Source organism: Protopterus annectens, chromosome 6.part0, assembly GCF_019279795.1.
Source record: "Protopterus annectens isolate FY-2018-M chromosome 6.part0, PAN1.0, whole genome shotgun sequence".
Lineage (NCBI taxonomy): Eukaryota > Metazoa > Chordata > Ceratodontiformes > Protopteridae > Protopterus > Protopterus annectens.
Window position 1 is genome coordinate 1,905,667,545 of NC_056737.1, and position 21,330 is coordinate 1,905,688,874.

Consider the following 21,330-nt stretch of genomic DNA (forward strand, 5'->3'; position numbering starts at 1 on the left):
GTCTCTCGATAGAGTGCCTGCTGCCACATGGCAGGTGGCAGGATATCACTGTACACACATCCCCTAAACAACCCATCTCTTCATGGATAATAGCTAGGTACACAGTTATGAGCCCTGTACTGACATGTGTACGTGTGCATTACTGAGGATAGCAGTGTCTGTGTGCTATTACACCTGTACTTGGGAATTCTATGATGGCCTTCACAACCATTGCAACACCCACTGCCATAGTCAGTTGTGGCTGCTGCTGTATGGGACATTACATGTACCCTGTTACGCTCCTCTCCCTACCAGCTACACGAGCCTTGCAGTACCAGCACAACAGCGTTGTACAAATGAGTCGATAGGCATGGGATACCCATAGAGTTCTGTCAAGTGTGTGTATGTCCGTATATCTGTAGGGTACAGCATTCCGAGGCCACATACTCCTATTACAATACCCATTTCCATACAGTAGTACAGCTAGTGTTGTTGCTGCCCATAGGTGAGGCATGACAATGCAACACCCTACTATGCCTGTGGCATGTGCACTATATGTATATCCCTGTAGTTCCACTGTTGGGATATACAATGGGTTGTATTGCAGTCATGGGCAATGTGTGATAGTGGGTATGTCAGAGTGTCATCATGGGTTTCAGGGAGTACAATATCCACTGGGGGATGTGGGTGCTGTGTACACTGTCATTACACCAAAGTACACCCGGTATATGTCCCATGTACCACTTTATGGTGACCACTGTCACCATCAACCATACAGGTAACTGCTACCACAATCCAGCCCAGTTATGCATGTGCTGTGTGCAGCCTATCTGTAACATATTGGACACACCGTCAAGTTAGTTAGCAGCAATAGGCCCAGGTCTCTCGGACATGTGTCTGCCTGTTATGTGTCTGTTAATGTGTATATGATGGTATGTCACACAATGTATTGCCCATATACAACCATTACATCCCACATTTGCATACTGTACATGTCTGGGGATGTTCTGCATATAACATGTAACCTGGAACACACCTCACTTTAAATGCTGTGTGTTGTGTGCAATGAAAGCCACACACTTCAGTAGCACTACATACCTAGGTAGGAGTCTAGTCCCAGTGTTGCCAAGTAAGAGTGTGCATGTATGTGGATGGGTCTACATCAGGTTGCAGATTATACATGTCCCAGTGGGTCACCTGTTCATGTGGCACAGCCAATAATGGTTATACAAACCTGTGACATGTGTTCAACTGTACATATGTCACAGCCATGCTGTCACCTCAGTGCCATATCCCTTGTGGAATATGACTGCGGACCATTGTTCCTGCTGACACATGTACACCTACAACACAAATGGATAACATTATGGGGACCACAATCAACCAGTTTTACTAACAACTATAATGCATCATTGCTGGATGACTACATTACCTGACATGTATGCATTAAACTTTACTCCTGACAACATGTTGCACTGCAGTACTTTGGTACACTGTTGTACAGTCACTTTGTGCATCAGAACCCTATTACCCTGTCCCTGCATCGATGTTATGTATGACAGAGATGTGGCACAGGTATCATCATATGCATAAGGTGTGTTGTTGGTCTGCCAGAGGCCAAAGGTGGGCCATACATTTGACACCATGTATGTGGGTAAGGGGTGTAATGAGGTGAACTGGGTGTGGTGATGTGGTGTGTGTAGGTATGGGGTTGCCCTAGGTGTGTTTGTATAGTGTGTGTGTGTATGCATGCACACAGTTCTGCCATGTGGTTGCCCTACACAGGTGTTTATGGACAGCTGCAGACCATACCTGGCAGAGTTTGCAGTTCACTGCCTCTGGCCATGGACACATGGACTGTGCCTGCCAGGGGTTCCATGGGCACATCTAGGTACAGGCCTCAATGTGCTACTCTCCCCTGATGATGACAGATATCCTCTAAAACCAGGTCCATCCTGGGACTGGCGACAACCACGTGGTCATGGCCTGCTGTGGTGTGGTGTGGACAGCACCCCCCCCCCAGCAGTGCCGGGGCTGGTACTGCCACTACAGGAGCCCCTTGGTTTCCTAGCACATCCACATTGACTGCCAGCTGTTGGTGTTGCTGGCCTACGTTCACACTGCCCTTGCCACACTCCCACCACATGTTCAAGTACAGACAAACCACGGTCGATGAGGCCCATCATCTCGCCAAACTATTTATCCATGAGCTCGCTATAAGCGCGGATGGCACCAGACAGTTCATGGAAGTTGTCACTTGCAGATGTGAGAGCAGCCCTCTGCAGCCTCAGGCCCTGTCTGGTGTAATGTTCCATATGTGCCTGCACTGCCATGACAGCCTGAAACATGCGCCTGGTGGTACCAGTTGTGACACATCTACCAGGGGCATGATGACCAGCAGTCCTACCATAAGCACCCTGGGACATCTGCCTATTTAATGCCCTGCCAGACATCTGGCTATGCCTGCTGTGACCAGACACAGTAGGCATGATTACCACTCTCTCCTGTGCACTGCCACCAACCGCCAGCTGTCCCTCCGCTATGGCCACTGGTGATGGAGTATATATAGGCACTTAAACTGTGTGCGGGGTTGGGGTGGCTAAAAGGGGGATGTCAAATGATGGTGCTGTTTCGGCCGCTGACAACCCCACCTGTGCCTCAACTGACTATCATCAACTTCAGTGTCTGTATGGACACCAACATCAGATTGCATGCAGGAGGGACCCTGACCCACCTCACCACCTGTGGGGGAAAACAAGAAATGCACTTTAAGACCTGTACAGCATTGCATAACAGTACACACACACACACACACACACACACACACACACACACACACACACACACACACAACCTTAATATCTACCTGTCCATGACTTTACAGACAGTCCCACATTTATTCCCATTCGTTCCCCATCCTGCATCACACTTGGTAACATACACTCATTAATACCACTCGTTAATGTATCATTCCTCTAAATGCCTAGACAAGTGGTCACAACACAAGACCTGTTACTCCATTCCCTCCCTGACCTGAGTGGAGTGGTTTTACAAGGCCTCACTGCTGTCATTCAGTGTTCGCCCTGTGTATGTCTGGACATCATGAGCATGGCCCCTATATGTGAGGGGCTACTATGTTCACACCATAATTTCATGCACTGAAGTGTCATGTGTAAGTATTGCTCAGTACATGCCAGATATACTGCTCAATCAACCTATCATGTGACAACTGTAATATATGGATACACTCCCTGCTGTTGTCTAGTAATTCTCCAATGCATCTGTAGGGCTGCATTTGTGGGTTGTTGGCCACCTCCCTTTTGAATGAGGTATTAAGGGTATACCTGGTGTCTACCTTCCCTCCATGTCATGTGTCAGTCCCTGTCCTGCATGATCCCAAAGGGAAGTACTGCTGTATGAACAACCCCACAATCACACATGTGCATAAATGGACACCCACACAAACACACACACATGCACACATGCATCCTACATGCATCAACCTCCCTCCACTTCACCAGAGTGACCCTACAGACAAAATAACCACCCACCAACAAACACACGCACCCCCCCCACACACACACACACACACACACACACACACACACACACACACACAGGTGAGATTGCAGAAAGATAGTACACAGTCCTCCTATTACCCACCTGTCAACATGCATAGCATATGGTACACAACAGCATTCAGTTCAGCTACAGCCAATCCATGCTAGCAACAGTATACATGTGTGTGATTCATGTGCTGTATTAGTAGGTGATGCCCCTTCCCCTGGATACCACTGCACCCATGTACACAGTATTGCTGTGCACCTGTTCTGCACCCTGCCATGTACTGTGCACCAAACCTCGCAGGTGTACAACCCACTGCTAAATGTGTTGTACTGTGTCCGTTATGTCAGCTCTAATGCTCAAAGACCCTATGATTTTCAGCAACACATGCCTAGGATGATATGGTGACAGATGTCATTTGTGAATGCCTGATGTCTGGTTTACAGATCTCAACATCAGTAGACCATGTATGACCAATCCAGTACTATTATACTGACAACTGTCAGACTATACCTTGGCTATGGGGAGTGTTCACACCCTTATTGATATGATGCACCCTTCCTTGATCAACCATGGGACCATATCACCACATATATTAACAGTACATGAGCCCGATATGTGACACATGTCCTGTACATTCACATGCAGCGTCTACGGAATGTGTTAGGTGTGCAGATGCTGACCACGATGCATACACTCTGTGTGTGCATATGTGTGCACACCCTTATCATGACAGTTTGTTGCACCTATTGTTATGTGTACTACAGCAGTCACTACTGGCAGGGGGATACTAACATGGGCCATCTGCATTTGCCAGTGTACATTCAGTCTGTCCTACACGTCTCCCAAATCTGCATGATTGCAAGGTCTACTCATGTGCAAATCCCTTGGTGTTCACACACTGCCATCACTATTGCTGTGGAGGTAGGGTTATGTCTGCCAAAGTTCCTGAACCTGACTGTGTGCAGATTTAGCCATTCTTAGCATCCCTGCTGCAGTGCACTGGTATGTCATGCTGGCACCCCCTCCCCACCTTCTGCCTTTTTTGCAGATGCTTGACAAGTAAGGCCTACCCATGTGTGTCAATTTGCAGTGTCCCGTACACTGAACATCATGTGTTAAAGCCAAGTCCCAGATAATAATGTGGACCACAGGTTGCCATTGTACTACTGGTATATACACTGTATACAGGTCATGTTTCATACATGTCCAGGGGCAGTGGCTGTGTGTGTGTGTGTGTGTGTGTGTGTGTGTGTGTGTGTGTGTGTGTGTGTGTGTGTGTGTGTGTGTGTGTGTGTGTAATGCCCAGTTGCTATATGGTGGTGGGTAGAGAGTGCACAGGCTTGAACCCTGTACCTTGGGCCCAGGTGGCAAGAGCCTGAATTCCCTACCCACCACCATTTGTAAAAAAATTGCAGATTTTTGCCTCATAGTTGTTCTGTTCCTCATAAAAATCTGTGGTTTCTGTATTTTTGTGTCTTTACACAGTTAGTAGTGTAGTGGTGCAGTGTTAACACTGTTGTTTGACAGCTACACATTTTCTGTTTTGATTCTTGGTTGGGGTGCCATCTGTGTGGAGTCTGCATGTCCTCCCTGTGTTTGTGTGAGTTTCCTCTGAGTGGTCTGGTGTCCTCCCATCTTACAAAGACTTGTGTCTGTAGTGTTTCTCCCTGGGCCTCTGCTGAAAATTGTCTTTTGTTCCAAGTCAGACTTTCCTGGTTAACAAATGTTAAATAAAGAAAAATGACAAGCCTTTGAATTTCAGACGTCATATTCTTCAGAAAGTACATAGTAACACAAAACCCTTTATTCTAGCAATTTTCTAAGTTTATAAGATGGATATTTGAAATTTGTCCCTATTTTTGGGACTGTATTCCACCATTATTGGCTTCGTCCAGGTTTTTTGTGCTAAGGTTGAGAGCTATGGTAAAAACTGAATTCACTGAATATGTTTGGGGGGTGTATTCCCCCATTACTGGCTTTGTCCAGGTGTTTCTTGTTAAGAGATTGAGAGCTATGGTGAGACTTGAATTCACTGAATATGTTTGGGGGTTGTGTTCCCCCATTATTGGCTTTGTTCAGGTGTTTTTTTCAAAGATGCTAACAGCTATGGTGAGAACTAAATTCACTAAATGGTAGCCATTTAAGTTTCATTCTTCCTCTCTTTCACAAAACAGTTGATTTAGCATAGTGGTGCATTGCTCTGACTGTTTTGCACAGGGTCCTGGGTTCAAGGCTTGGCAGTGAAATGTCTGATGGTGACACAGCATTTTATTCTAGCAACATTCTAACATTATACAAACAATGTTTAAAATGTGTCCCTGGTTTTTGGGCTGTTGTTCTCCCCCAAATTAATTTTGACTTTTTCCAGATTTATTGTGCTGCAAAGTTCAGAGATACAGCTGAGTGTAGAGTAGATTTTACAAGGAGCTGAGAGCTGCAGGGGATCAAAAGTTTAGTGCTGCTTATGCTGAGTCTGCTTGCTTTGTTAATAGCACAACAGGTAATGGACTTGCTTTTGATGCAGAAGGCTGTGGGTTCTACTCCCACAGTAGGTAAATGCATTGCTGATACTGTACTGTGTTACAAAGGGGGTGGATGCTGAAGTTCTTTTTTGTATAATAACTATGAACCTGTTATCAGTTTGCCATGCATTCCCTATTCCAATATTACTAGCTTATTGTTTTCTTAGGGTAACATTGGCAATGTATTCCTCAAGGGCAACAGGCACTTTATTTGCAGATGAAACAATGAAATATAATAGCAGCAACCTCTTTATTAGTTACAGATCTTTTTAATGTGGAATTATTTAAATGACTTTTACTTCTTCAGAGATGCGCATATTTACTGATACTGGTGGACTGTAGAAGTTTGAGTAGACTTTTATGATGGAAATATTCTGAATTGGGCAGTTTTGTCATTATTGGTGCATGCATTTTGTTTCATTGTTTATTCGAAAAATGTTCAAAACAATACATTTAAAACACCCTCTAAAACTGTACTCTATTGTACGAGGAATCGAATTTAATACACTCAGGAAGGTGTATAAAAGAGCATGTGTATGTTTTGTGTGCTAGGGGCATGTGATTTGAAAACAGCCCAAAGTTAATCTTTATCTGCCACTGGCAAAATGTATTTTCTTTGACTGTGGGTTTCAGTGCTGTTTCAATGAATGTGAGTTTCAAGGGCAGAGAAGTTTTAATGCTAAGTCTGTTTTCATTGTGAGACTGCATTTCTTTGTTTAGCAGATATCTATTAGTGTTTGTGCTGTAAAATGCAAAATAAAACTTTCAAATTAAGTCCAAATCATCGCAGAAGTAAAGCAGTATCACATTAGTACTGGAAACCAAAAACACAACATCAAACACTTGAACTGAACAACCGCTGGCAACACCAAAAATGAAAGGATGGTTTCCTGTTACTATAATCCACTAAGTTTATTAAAATGTGTCTTTTTCTCTTAGAAAGTAATAAAATGATTAAAAAACACTTTTTGTTTACACAAATGAAATAAATGTAAAACGCTACAAGCGTTTTTTGTTCCGAGCAATGTCAGAACTTCTTCAGACAAAAGCTAGCACTACTAAAACTTACATTTAAGTATACATTCCATGAACAAGCACAGGTACTTTGCATTAAATTACTACCATTCAGTTCCACTATTTAAAAAGACAGTAGCACTTGTTTCTATTTACGTATGAAAATACCAGTTTAGGGATGTTAAAACACCTATGTGCATACAAAACCTTATCCTATACTAAATAAAAAACTGTATAGTATACACCTAGTGTAAACATATATGTAATATTAAAACTATTCCATGGTAAATGCAACAACTAAATGTTTCTATTACATACAAGTTATTCCTGAGGATAATTCATTCTAAAATAAAAATGTATATTAATTGATAAATATTCTATTCAATTATACTAACTAATTGATACTACCACTCATTAAATATTCCAGCTTAAATATAAATTCATAAATCTTTAAATAATACTTATGAACATAATAAAATTACCTTAATAGATTTTTGATCTTTAAAACACATGCAATTGAACATAGTTCATTCAAACCTGGCTCCCTGCAAGCTGCTAAATGTAATTGCCAGGTTAATTCATTTTTCTCAAGTTCCAATTTCAAATAATTATCATTCACAAAGTTATATTCTGTTAAAGATTGTTGGTTTGACTAATCACCATGAGCTTAAATGTGTGGCCCAAATTTTCAACACAGTGTCTAGCTAAGGTGTTTTCATTTTTATTTCTTGCTATTGCATAGGTATGTTCATAAATCCTATCACGCAAACGCCTATCTGCCTTGCCCACATAAAATGATGGGCACTGTGTACACTGTGCCAGGTAAACAATAGCCCTAGAGTTACAGTTGTATGTTTCCTTGACATAATAACTTTCTTTCCTGATAATAAACTTGTCTGATGTTTCTATGTAACTGCAGTAATTGCATGCACCACATTTCTTAGTGCCCCCTTTAGTTTTCATAGTTTTAGTCCTAATTTCAAGGAGTTTTTTCATATTAATACCTCTTCTATAAGATATTACAGGGCCAAAGTTTACAATTTTAGAAAGATCCTTGTCTAGTGATAAATAACACCAATATTTTCTCACTATTTTACCAATGTCCAGTGCCTCTGGGCAATAGGTGAAAGTAAAAGCAATCGTAAAATTCTGATTGGTGTTAACTCCGTTAACAACACCCTGGTCTACACTACTAGCCATATCATGATTTGTATTGTTAAAATTTTGCAATTTTTGTAAATTTTGAATGTACTTGATTTTGTCTGTATTGGAGCTTTTCTCCCCAGGACTCCATTGAAAACGGGTTCTTTTGGCCCAATGGACTATCCTGGTAAATCAACTGCAAATAAATAAATAAATAAAACAGTCTCCAAAATCATTGGCCATATTTAGCGTATTCATTCCTAAGTCACTGCCCAAGATTGGTTTATATATCCCCTTCTCTCTTTTGTCGACTACTTCTTGGAAAATATTATCCAAAAATGAGGCAGGGTAACCCCTACTGGAAAACATATGGTATAAAAAGTCACATTCCTGTTCAAATTCCTCATTTAATGTAACCATCCTTGCTGCCCTGACCAGTTGTCCTTTCACCATAGATTTCTTTTGGTGGCGAGGATGCATACTAGTAAAATGAAGGAAACTGTTAGAATATGTGTCTTTTCTAAAGATTCTTGCCGTGTATCTACCCTTATTTTTACTCAGTTCAACATCCAGGAAATTGATGGTAGTTTCTTGGAAGTTTTTTGTGAACTTTAAAAATGTTGTTGTTGAATTAAAGTAATTCACTAGTTGGTCTGCTTTTTCTTTCTTTCCTCTAAGGATGATAAAAATATCATCCAAGAATCTTGTGTAACTAATCATACTGTTGGCCCAGTGGCTGTTAAGAATGTAATTATTCTCCCAGTAGGCCATTACCAAGTTCGCAAAACTTGAGCCTACTGGTGAGCCCATTGCTACTCCAATTTGTTTGTATAAATAGCTTATTTTCAAACAGAATAAAGTTATTTCTCAAAATGATGTCTAGAAGTTGTTCAACTAAATTACATTCATTGTCATTTGCCCCTTTAGACCTAATGAAGTCAACAACCCATTCTATCCCTAGATTGTGTGGGATACATGAATATAAATCACACACATCAACAGTTAAAAAATTCACTGTGCTGTCAAATACTGTGGACCGCATACATTCCAAAAAGGACCAAGAGTCCTTAAGGATTTGATTTTCCATACTTACATATTTCTTTAAAATAGAGTCCACTAATTTGGCACATGGGTAGGTTATTGAATGTCTTGCATCCACCAATGCTCTTAGTGGTGGATTCATTAGGTTCTTGTGTAGTTTTGGGATCCCAAATATTTTTGGGATCCTTGGGGCCAACATTGTTAGGTAGAGGTTTTGTTTCATATTTATCAGACCATCTGTGTATAAATCACTAATGAACATTTTGATCTTGTTATAGGCTTGATTTAGTTCATTCCTACTCACCGGCTCATAGGTGTTACTTTCCAACAGTGTTAACATAATATTAGAGTAGTCCACATTGTAAAACACAACCAGCCCCCCACCCTTATCTGGTTTCATAAACCTGAGTGGTAGGTCTCTAAGTAGTGAAAATAATGTTTTTTCCTCATCTGAAATATTGACCTGATGTTTCCTCTTAGCAGGGTGTTTTATAAGCTCTCTAAATTCATTTTCACAGAGATGTTCAAACATATTAAGCGTACCATTCTGAGGTGGATTAAAGGTACTTGCTACCCTCAATTCGTTCCCATTGTAAGTGGTACTGCCAAACAAAACACTCAAATTAAGCTTACGGATAAATAACTTAAAGTCAATTAATAGTTCCGCAATGTTACATTTTTTAAAGGGTACAAAAGTAAGGCCTTTCGCAAAAAGTTCCACCAAGATCTTGTCAATGCAACACTCAGTATAATTATAGATGGTAAAGTCCCCTTCTTTGTTTGTCAGTGTCTCAAAAAGTTTTAACCCAGATGCTTGTTGTTGCTGCGGGTGTTGTATTTAAGCTTGAATCCTTGTGGTGGATTCGTTTTTCAATTGCCCCCCCTCCCCCCTCTGTAGTTTTTTTGGGGGGCTTGTATTTGCCTTTGATTATTATCAGAGGGGCAATGCTGGCTCGAACTTGGGCCGCTCGTTTCTTCATCAAAGATTTCATCGTCAGTGTCAATATGGTCAAAGCCCGGTTCAACGCCTGTACCCTGGTTAACAGAAGTATTTCTGGTAAATAATGGTCTTCCTTGATCCTTGTGCGTTGCTTGGTCTATGTTGACTCTGTAGTTACGGGGGGCATTTTGACAACTTGGTGGTTTAGGAAATGCCACCCCTTCTCGATACGCTTTCAAGTCTCTCTGTAATTTCTTTAATTTGTTTGCTTTTAATTTTGTCATTTGTTGTGCTATACTGGACAGTGTTCTATCATATTCAAATTCATACCTATTATAATCTAGGTCGGCCTTAATCTCATGTTCAAGGGTGGTAACCTCGTTTGTTAAAAGTTCAAGGGAAATTTGATAATGTTTTATCATGCAATGCAGAATTTCCAAACCATGATTGTTGTAAATAATTATCAGTTCGTTGTAAAAATCCGACCCGTGTTCCAGGCCGGTGGGGTATGAGTAATGTCTCAAACCCTTTGGAACAATTTTCTCTTTTATACATCTATTAAAGTAATTAAGTTCAAGCTGGAGTTTTTTGATTTTAAACAATTTAGCATCAAACAATTTTAATTTGTCCACTAACGAACAACCACTCTCATTATTAAGTATTGTTTCAGTACCTTCTTGTGAACGATCCATATTCAACTCGTTGTTCAATCAAGTTCCCACATTAAAATTATTAGCAATGTTGCCAGGGTTTGCTTCGTTTATTTCTCCCAACTGTCTCCGTTGTGGTAAAGCTGACCCATTACTGTGCACCGCCTGTGCACCAGGTAACACTAAAGCAGTACTAGCTGTTGTACTCGTGGTAATACCGCTGGAGCTGGTTACACCATCCACCTTCTCTGATAAGCGGTCTAGTCTTTCATTAATCAATTCCAATAATTGCATGAGATTCCCCTGAGAAAGGTTTCCTTCATCTAGTTGGTTATCCATCCCTTCTTATCGGTGATGATGAAAAAACGTACTGGAAACCAAGAACACAACACCAAACACTTGAACTGAACAACCGCTGGCAACACCAAAAACGAAAGGATGGTTTCCTGTTACTATAATCCACTACATTTATTAAAATCTGTCTTTTTCTCTTAGAAAGTAATAAAACAATTAAAAAACACTTTTTGTTTACACAAATGAAATAAATGTAAAACGCTACAAGAGTTTTTCGTTCCGAGCAATGTCAGAACTTCTTCAGACAAAAGCTAGCACTATTAAAACTTACATTTAAGTATACATTCCATGAACAAGCACAGGTACTTTGCATTAAATTACTACCATTCATTTCCACTATTTAAAAATGGACTCTATTTTAAAGAAATATGTAAGTATGGAAAATCAAATCCTTAAGGACTCTTGGTTCTTTGGAATGTATGCGGTCCACAGTATTTGACAACACAGTGAATTTTTTAACTGTTGATGGGTGTGATTTATATTCATGTATCCCGCACAATCTAGGGATAGAATGGGTTGTTGACTTCATTAGGTCTAAAGGGGCAAATGACAATGAATGTAATTTAGTTGAACAACTTCTAGACATCATTTTGAGAAATAACTTTGTTCTGTTTGAAAATAAGCTATTTATACAAAAAATTGGAGTAGCGATGGGCTCACCAGTAGGCTCAAGTTTTGCGAACTTGGTAATGGCCTACTGGGAGAATAATTACATTCTTAACAGCCACTGGACCAACAGTATGGTTAGTTACACAAGATTCTTGGATGATATTTTTATCATCCTTAGAGGAAAGAAAGAAAAAGCAGACCAACTAGTGAATTACTTTAATTCAACAACAACATTTTTAAAGTTCACAAAAAACTTCCAAGAAACTACCATCAATTTCCTGGATGTTGAACTGAGTAAAAATAAGGGTAGATACACGGCAAGAATCTTTAGAAAAGACACATATTCTAACAGTTTCCTTCATTTTACTAGTATGCATCCTCGCCACCAAAAGAAATCTGTGGTGAAAGGACAACTGGTCAGGGCAGCAAGGATGGTTACATTAAATGAGGAATTTGAACAGGAATGCGACTTTTTATTCCATATGTTTTCCAGTAGGGGTTACCCTGCCTCATTTTTGGATAATATTTTCCAAGAAGTAGTCGACAAAAGAGAGAAGGGGATATATAAACCAATCTTGGGCAGTGACTTAGGAATGAATACGCTAAATATGGCCAATGATTTTGGAGACTGTTTTAACAATACAAATCTTGATATGACTAGTAGTGTAGACCAGGGTGTTGTTAACAGAGTTAACACCAATCAGAATTTTATGATTGCTTTTACTTTCACCTATTGCCCAGAGGCACTGGACATTGGTAAAATGGTGAGAAACTATTGGTGCTATTTATCACTAGACAAGGATCTTTCTAAAATTTTAAACTTTGGCCCTGTAATATCTTATAGAAGAGGTATTAATATGAAAAAGCTCCTTGAAATTAGGACTAAAACTATGAAAACTAAAGGGGGCACTAAGAAATGTGGTGCATGCAATTACTGCAGTTACATAGAAACATCAGACAAGTTTATTATCAGGAAAGAAAGTTATTATGTCAAGGAAACATACAACTGTAACTCTAGGGATATTGTTTACCTGGCACAGTGTACACAGTGCCCATCATTTTATGTGGGCAAGACAGATAGGCGTTTGCGTGATAGGATTTACGAACATACCTATGCAATAGCAAGAAATAAAAATGAAAACGCCTTAGCTAGACACTGTGCTGAAAATTTGGGCCACACATTTAAGTTCATGGTGATTAGTCAAACCAACAAGTCTTTAACAGAATATAACTTTGTGAATGATAATTATTTGAAACTGGAACTTGAGAAAAATGAATTAACCTGGCAATTATGTTTAGCAGCTTGCAGGGAGCCAGGTTTGAATGAACTATGTTCAATTGCATGTGTTTTAAAGATCAAAAATCTATTAAGGTAATTTTATTATGTTCATAAGTATTATTTAAAGATTTATGAATTTATATTTAAGCTGGAATATTTAATGAGTGGTAGTATCAATTAGTTAATATAATTGAATAGAATATTTATCAATTAATATACATTTTTATTTTAGAATGAATTATCCACAGGAATAACTTGTATGTAATAGAAACATTTAGTTGTTGCATTTGCCATGGAATATTTTTAATATTACATATATGTTTTACACTAGGTGTATACTATACAGTTTTTATTTAGTATAGGATAAGGTTTTGTATGCACATAGGTGTTTTAACATCCCTAAACTGGTATTTTCATACATAAATAGAAACAAGTGCTACTGTCTTTTTAAATAGTGGAATTGAATGGTAGTAATTTAATGCAAAGTACCTGTGCTTGTTCATGGAATGTATACTTAAATGTAAGTTTTAGTAGTGCTAGCTTTTGTCTGAAGAAGTTCTGACATTGTTCGGAACGAAAAACGCTTGTAGCGTTTTACATTTATTTCATTTGTGTAAACAAAAAGTGTTTTTTAATCATTTTATTACTTTCTAAGAGAAAAAGACACATTTTAATAAACATAGTGGATTATACTAACAGGAAACCATCCTTTCGTTTTTGGTGTTGCCAGCGGTTGTTCAGTTCAAGTATCACATTAGTGTTTATTGTAAATTGGGTGAAATAGCCAAGTAGTGGTTCATTGGAATGGCTGCAGTGGGGAGGGTCTATTCGACCATGATTTTGTGAGGGGGGAAGGGTGGCAAACTCAAAGACAGCACCGGTCGAACTATACCTCTCAACTGTCCAGATTATTGCAAAATGAATAGATTTTTGCTTCTTATTTTTGGTTTTTCCTCATAAAATTTGTGGTTTTCTGGCAAATCATTTAGGAATTAAGTCACTAAATAATGACAGAAACTGAGTTTCAGACTTCATAACCTTCAGAGAAATGCATGCTAAAGCAAGACCTGCTATTCTATCAACTGTCTCAGTTTATACAAGAGCAATTTTTAGTTTTGTTTATATGTTCCCCCAATATATTTGACCTTCTCCAGATTTCCTGCATTAACAGGTTAAGAGGTATGTGCAAATAAATTGCTTTATAGAATTAGACATATCCAAACCTCTCAACTGTCCCCGATTTGGCTCAAAATGTTGCTGTTCCCCTAATAATCTCTCCGCAAAATGGCAATTTTGGAAGAAAATGTGGAGGGTTTACAATTAATAAATAACTGTAATAATCAGAGTTATAGATTACTTTTATTGCAGAAATGCATGTAGATTCTTTTATTTTGTCAGCTGCTCAAGTTTGCAGTACTAATATTAAAAAAAGTGTCCCTTCTTTGACAGGTTCCCAGTTGTATTGTGTGACTTTTTATATTTTTGCATCACATTTTTGGTCCATATTTCATAAAATTGTGTTCTTTTGGAAAATTAGTGGCAAATCATTAAAGACTGAAGTTAGAAAATAAAAACAGACATTTGAGTTTCAGATTTCATACCCTTCAGAAAATTCATACTAATGCAAGACCTACTATTCTATTATCTTTCTAAATTTGCAAGAGCAATATTTAAAAATTGTCCTTATTTTTGGGCCTTTGTTCCACTTCTATGCATGGCTTTGTCCAGATTTCTTGCTCTCAGGTTGAGAAGTATGACAAATGTGTCAGGGTCATCACAGTCAGCCAGAGACATTTCAAATTGTGACATACTTGTTGCACCCTATTCCCCCATGTAGTGACTCGGGATATATCCAAGCAAGGCAAGGAGCAGTTATGCAGTGTAAATGTGCAGAGTATCACCCCATCCAAGGTAGACACAAGTACTACAGTGGCTTTTCATCTGTCCTTGATTTTGCAGAATGTTCTGGTTTCTGTCATATTTTTATACTGTTGATGTATGCTTATTATTATTCAGAAAGTGCCTGTTGCTCTGTGTTTAAGTAGCAATGCTTCAATGACCATCAGGTAAGCTTGTTCATAGGTTCATAGGTTCATAGGTTCATACTAGGCTATCTGCCCGAGGGCATTTACAAGCCTAGCCCATAGTTTTATGGCTTACGCCACCCCTTTAGTATGGGGAACTATACCCATTATTTTGCTGTGCCTCTGTTGAGCAGTGACACTGAGGTAATCCCTGGGGTATATCTGCGATCTCCCATCCATTGGTCAAGATTTCTCTTGAACAAGGCCAGTGAGGTGCTCTGCCTCACATATACCGGGATTTTATTCCACAGCATAGGGAGTCTTTGGGTGATGAATCTATCCCTCCAGCACGTCCTATTAATAGCCGTGTCGAGGTTTAAGTCTCCCGCCCTTGTGGCTCTGACGGATCTAGATTTTTTGAGGTGAAGCATATTCATCAAATCTGGGTTTGACATGGCCTTGTATGTTAGGCAAAGGTCACCTCTGAGCAAGCGTGCGTTTACTGAATAGAGCTGGAGTTCTTTCAGTTGGGCAGCATAGGACAGATGTTTGAGACCCTTTATCCTTTTGGTGAGGAACTTTTGTGGCCTCTCCAGCTGCTGCAAGTGTCAGGTCAGATACATACCGAATGGGGCATTGTACTCAATCATTGGTCTGATGAGTGATGAGTATAGGGAGACTATGACCTCCCTTGATCTAGATGAGAATCCCTTCATGATAAGGTGGGAAATGTAGAAGGTCTTCCTAACTACTTTAGCTACATGGGTGTCGAATGACAGACTACTATCAACCTATTGTCTGAAATTGTAAGATGTAAGTAAGCTTTAATAAGCATACTGTTAAAGAGCTGCCAACACTGAAAGCCTTTCTGTTGTTGCCATGTAGAGAATACTTACATAACTAAAGAATTGTCAACATTGAATGCCTTTCTGTTGTTGCCATGCAGAGAATACTTACATAACTAGATAATGTATAAGCCTTGGGTATTGAAATGCATATAACAGTATCTGTAATAAAGGACAGGATTACATTATTTTAAGAAGCTCATTACATTTGTTGGAGACTTGCAGTCATCTTTGCAATCTTTACCTGTAAACTAAACAGAATGCCAATCTATCGTGTGTGGTCCATAACCTGTGCAGTAATCCTTTAAGCAATGTATCTTGAGCTTGTTTCTTGTTTGCTTTTCATTTTTTACTTTGATCATGTTTTCCCCATGAAATAAGTAGATAGTTGTTGTCAGGCAGCAGGTCTTTTTGGATAAGAAACATTTTTACAAGTGGGAGTATCACAGAGATTGCTACTTTCAGAACGTTACTTGGTACTTTAATAAAGCTGAATATAAATTATAATTGGAATTGGAGTGCAAGGAGAAGTGGTTTGAGTTGAGTGCTGCTTGTTTTTCTTATACTTGATTTTGACTGGCATTCCAGTAATGTATTTAAAAGGTATTTTATTTTGTCATGCCTTACAACCTTTTTGTTTCCATCTAGATATTAAGTAAGCTGTCATACAGCCAATGCATTGAAATATTTTTTTCTTCTACACTTTATTTTGTCTTGATTGGACTCACATAATAATGGTTTGGCACCCAGGGTAGCGTATTTAATAAAAGTTACAGTTTTTTGTTGTTTTGAGCATAGCCCCTCCCCTTTCTATTTGGCCACACCCCCTTCATATTGACCCCACCCATTTAGTTGTCTCCTGCAGCCCTCCTTTGATTTGAAGTCACCAGCCACCAATGCACATGCCTCTACTGATGTCATGACTCCCACCATTATGTTAATCTCTGTGGACACATTCTGCAATGACAGGATGTTAGTTATCTTGCAGGTGTCTAACATACCCTTCCAATACCCCATCATGGTCACCACTGTGATGCCATGCATTTAACAGCAGCAATACATGCACATGTACAGCATGCATTCTGGGTAGGTGTGTTAGATGTGTGCATGGAATATACCATAGCCATTACATGCCTGGTGTATTGGCAAGCATCTACATAAACCATACTCACCAGCTACAGTCTGCTGCCTTGGTGGCATACCGGAGGGACCTACATAAGAGGGTGAGAGATGCAAAGTCAGTGGCCACACCTGTGGCATTGCTACAGTGTGGGTGCAGCATTACTGTACATCAACAGTACATGCCCACAATACTACCACGTATGCACATCTGTTTATTACTACTATGCAGCAACAAACTATATATATATGACATGTCAGATATGCATGATCTACCTGTAAAGATGTGGATGCATATGCAACAGTGGTCGACTGATGTACCCTGTGGCCTTACCTACACACTCTTCAGCCAGTGTGTGGGGTATCACCCACCTCTACAATGGTGTCCGGCAGTCGCTGGCTAAGTGGGTGGGCAGGTGCCATGAGGCTGGTGAGGAGCTCCTCAACATGTGTCAGGGGGGATGGATGGCATGCCCCCCCCATTGCAAGGTGATCCCCCCGGACTGCAGCAGCATGCTGATGAGCATTGCAAAGCAGGTCAGAACAATGATGCCGGACCTGCTCATAACTGCGGTTGCGCAGTCCAACATCAGTGACCCTGTAGACGAGGTCATTCCAAAAGGCAGTCCACTCCTGCTGCTCATGGGTGGACCAGCAAACAGGACAGGGTAGTGCTGGATTAGATTGTTTAGCACTATTTCATTTTCAGCAGCTGAGTAAGCAGGGAGCTGTCCATGTGACATCTTTCCTGAAAGACATAAAGATGGGAACAGGTCTGAGCAACTCATACAGCAAGGTTACCACAGCTCTTAATACACATCTCTGTCAACCTCCCACCATATCAGTGACAACGAACTGTACACACAACTCAATAGGTATGGCTACAGCTTACCTACCAGTGGGACAGATATTGTATTGTACCACACTTTGTGCTATGTGTTTGCACCATAGTCCCTGTGTGGACACTATCATTGCTGCCCTGTTACGGACTATACATCTGCATGCCATTGTCAGGGCCACTATAGTTCCATATATGCCTGTGGTATGCTTGCTATTTGATTGCTGCACATCTGACATTCTGTGTTATTGGGGATATCTATGCATGCTGTTGGACATGTTCCTGGATTGTGTAGACTATTACTACCCAAGTGTTTTATAACAGTGACACAATAGCATGTTTAGGGCATATTTGCTAGCAGAACCACCTCTCCATACTCATCTGCCCATGTTACCAGGCCACATCACATGTGGGACCCACCCTGGGGCCTCCTCATGTGCTGGTCCAGCACTACCTTCAGGTGGAACCACCTCAGGGGATGTTGTCCTCCCTGGGTGCACACACTGACATGATCCTGTCCCCTGAGGTCAGGTCCAGGATCTGTTCCATAGCGGGCTCCACAGACACATGTGGGATGTGCTACATCACCTTCAGACACCCAGTACACATTCATAGGGTCCACATGCTCCCCCTGCTCAGCTTCCAGGTCAGACACATTCGGAATGTGGACTGCTGTTGTGAGTAGCAGTGGGTGGGAGGCTTGTTCCCATTGTGTCCATATTGGGGTCCATGGGGCTTCCACATCGCAGGCCACACACACCACCCAGTGTGCTTACCCACCACATGTGTCATATACCACCCCTGTAGGCTGTCCCCTATATCTACCAACCCAAACCACCTCCACAACTATACCTGCCATACTTCCCCATATTCCCATTCCTTACTTCACAGACAAGGACAATGTGGTCCCAACAAAGGGTTCACATGTGACATACCCATCCATGTTGCACACGCTGTCAGCCGTATATATCTGTGTGTACTGCTATGTGTGCTGTTCCCGCACACATAGCATGCAGCACTGTGGTGGTAATATACGGGACATGTATTTACATACATATGTGTGTGTGTGTGTGTGTGTGTGTGTGTGTGTGTGTGTGTGTGTGTGTGTGTGTGTGTGTGTGTGTGTGTGTGTGTGTGTGTGTGTGTGTGTGTGTGTGTGTGTGTGTGTGTGTTTGTATATATGCAGACATGTGCATATAGATATATATCTATATATGTGTAGATATATATGATGTTGTATATATGTGCTATATTATATATACATATGGGTTCTGTATATCTGTGGACATGCATGTATATATATATGTTATGTGTTATGTTTTGACTGTCCACCACACAGGTCTTGTGTCAGATATATCACTTACTGTATGTGTGTTTAATGCTATCAGTACATGGCTCCATTTGTGTTTCTGACTTCATATTCCTGACTAACGGTATGTTGCAGACTATCTTGTAACATCAGCGACTTGCTTAGTGTTTGACAACACTATTTCACATATGGGCCTGTGTTCCAACCTCTGTCCTCCACCTACATACCAGGCTTTGTCCATATGACATTCAGTCAAGGGTTGTTATGTAGTGGCCTGTGCGTATGTCATGCTGCCATTCCTGCCATCATTCCACTGCTGTTGTGGCCCCCACACATATTGTGGGGTTAGATCCATATATGTGTGGGCTTCGCCTACACAATACATGTGTGCACTTATGCAGTCCAGAGGCCAGTGTATGTAACAGTGGTATATGGCCCTGTATGTCAGTCTATGGGGGGGTGATGCACCATAACTAACCTGGGCTGTTACAACACGTGGGGGCATCAGGGGTAAGCTGCCTTAAGGTATCTGGATGTACATTACCATACAATTCACCTTGGGTAAATGCAGCCCTACTGCTTCCTGCCATACAAACTGTTCTGTTTGTCAGTGTGATTGTGATGGTTTCAGTTATGCCTTGTTATGTAACAGATACATCCCATTGATTCAACTAAGGTATTTACCCCCTAGGGATTGTGTACAGAGTGTAGATAGAGGCTGCTGGACTATACATCTGCATTAATTACTGTTGATTGATTGTTATCCTGTGACCCAGTCTGTCTTTACTGTTGTACTACTTGAAGGCATTGGCCTGGACAGCAACATATGTAATCCTTTCCAGAATGCTGTATTAATTTATCTGTTTGACAGTTGCATTAGTCTGTTTCTATGTATTTCAGCGTCTAAACAGCTATATGACATGGCATATACAACTGTAATAGTACACAAATAAAGCTTTCCCATGTATGCAAACCTGTGTGTGGTGTTATATCCTTTGACCACTCTATGGGTATATGTTGCAGGCAACAACTGTCATTTGTATGAGTGACTAATACAGTGTTCATTTGGTAAGGTGGCAACTGTAGGCATAGTGGCTGTTCCGTATTGTGTGCACACTGTACATATGTATCTTCCTATACATATCTCTGTGTGTGTATGTGTAGTTACATATATGTGTATATATATATATATATATATATATATATGTATCTGCATATATGTGTCTGTGTATATGTATCTTAGGAATGTTGATTGCTTCCACATTGTACATTCCCTATGGTAGCCAGACTGTACTGCATGATATGTTACTGATACCAGCCTGACATCATGCAGGTGGGATGGAGTACTGTTAACATCTTGTGCCCATGTTGCGCTAGTTCCTGGGTATGGGATTTGCAAAAGTTGGTATTGTATTGCAGGGCAGATGTGTTTGGCTGTGGGGGGGGATATTTATACGTACAAGACGTATGTTGCTTGGGCCCCCTCACCCCCTTTAACAGTGCATGTGGTCATATATGTTTTTGCTCTTTTATATCTATAGATATATGTCTGTATATACATATATAGATATATATTTATGCTTACATATATATATATATTGCTGTGTATGTATATATATATATATATATATATATATATATATATATATATATATATATACGTAGACATATATATGTAGACATATATATCTATAGATGTATGCATATATATATGTGTGTGTGTGTGTGTGTGTGTGTGTGTGTGTGTGTGTGTGTGTGTATTTATATATATATATCTACATATATAGATATGTTTATATCAATTTAGATATAAATATATATATATACACACACACATACATCTACATGTTTAAATACATTTCCTGTACTGTTGAATGACTGTGCTGGATGTTATGTTTGTGAAAACATTAGGGTTATGTATATCTGACATGGCTTAGTGGTACGTCACTTTGGCTATGTTGTGCAGGGTCCTGGGTTTGAGGCTGTTTATTTTGTTGCTGGGCAGAACAAGGGTCATTGGATACAGAGTGATGAAGGCACTTTTAAGCAGTTGTAAGTGGGTTTGCACAGGTTTGAGTGAGGTAAGCACTGCTGTCA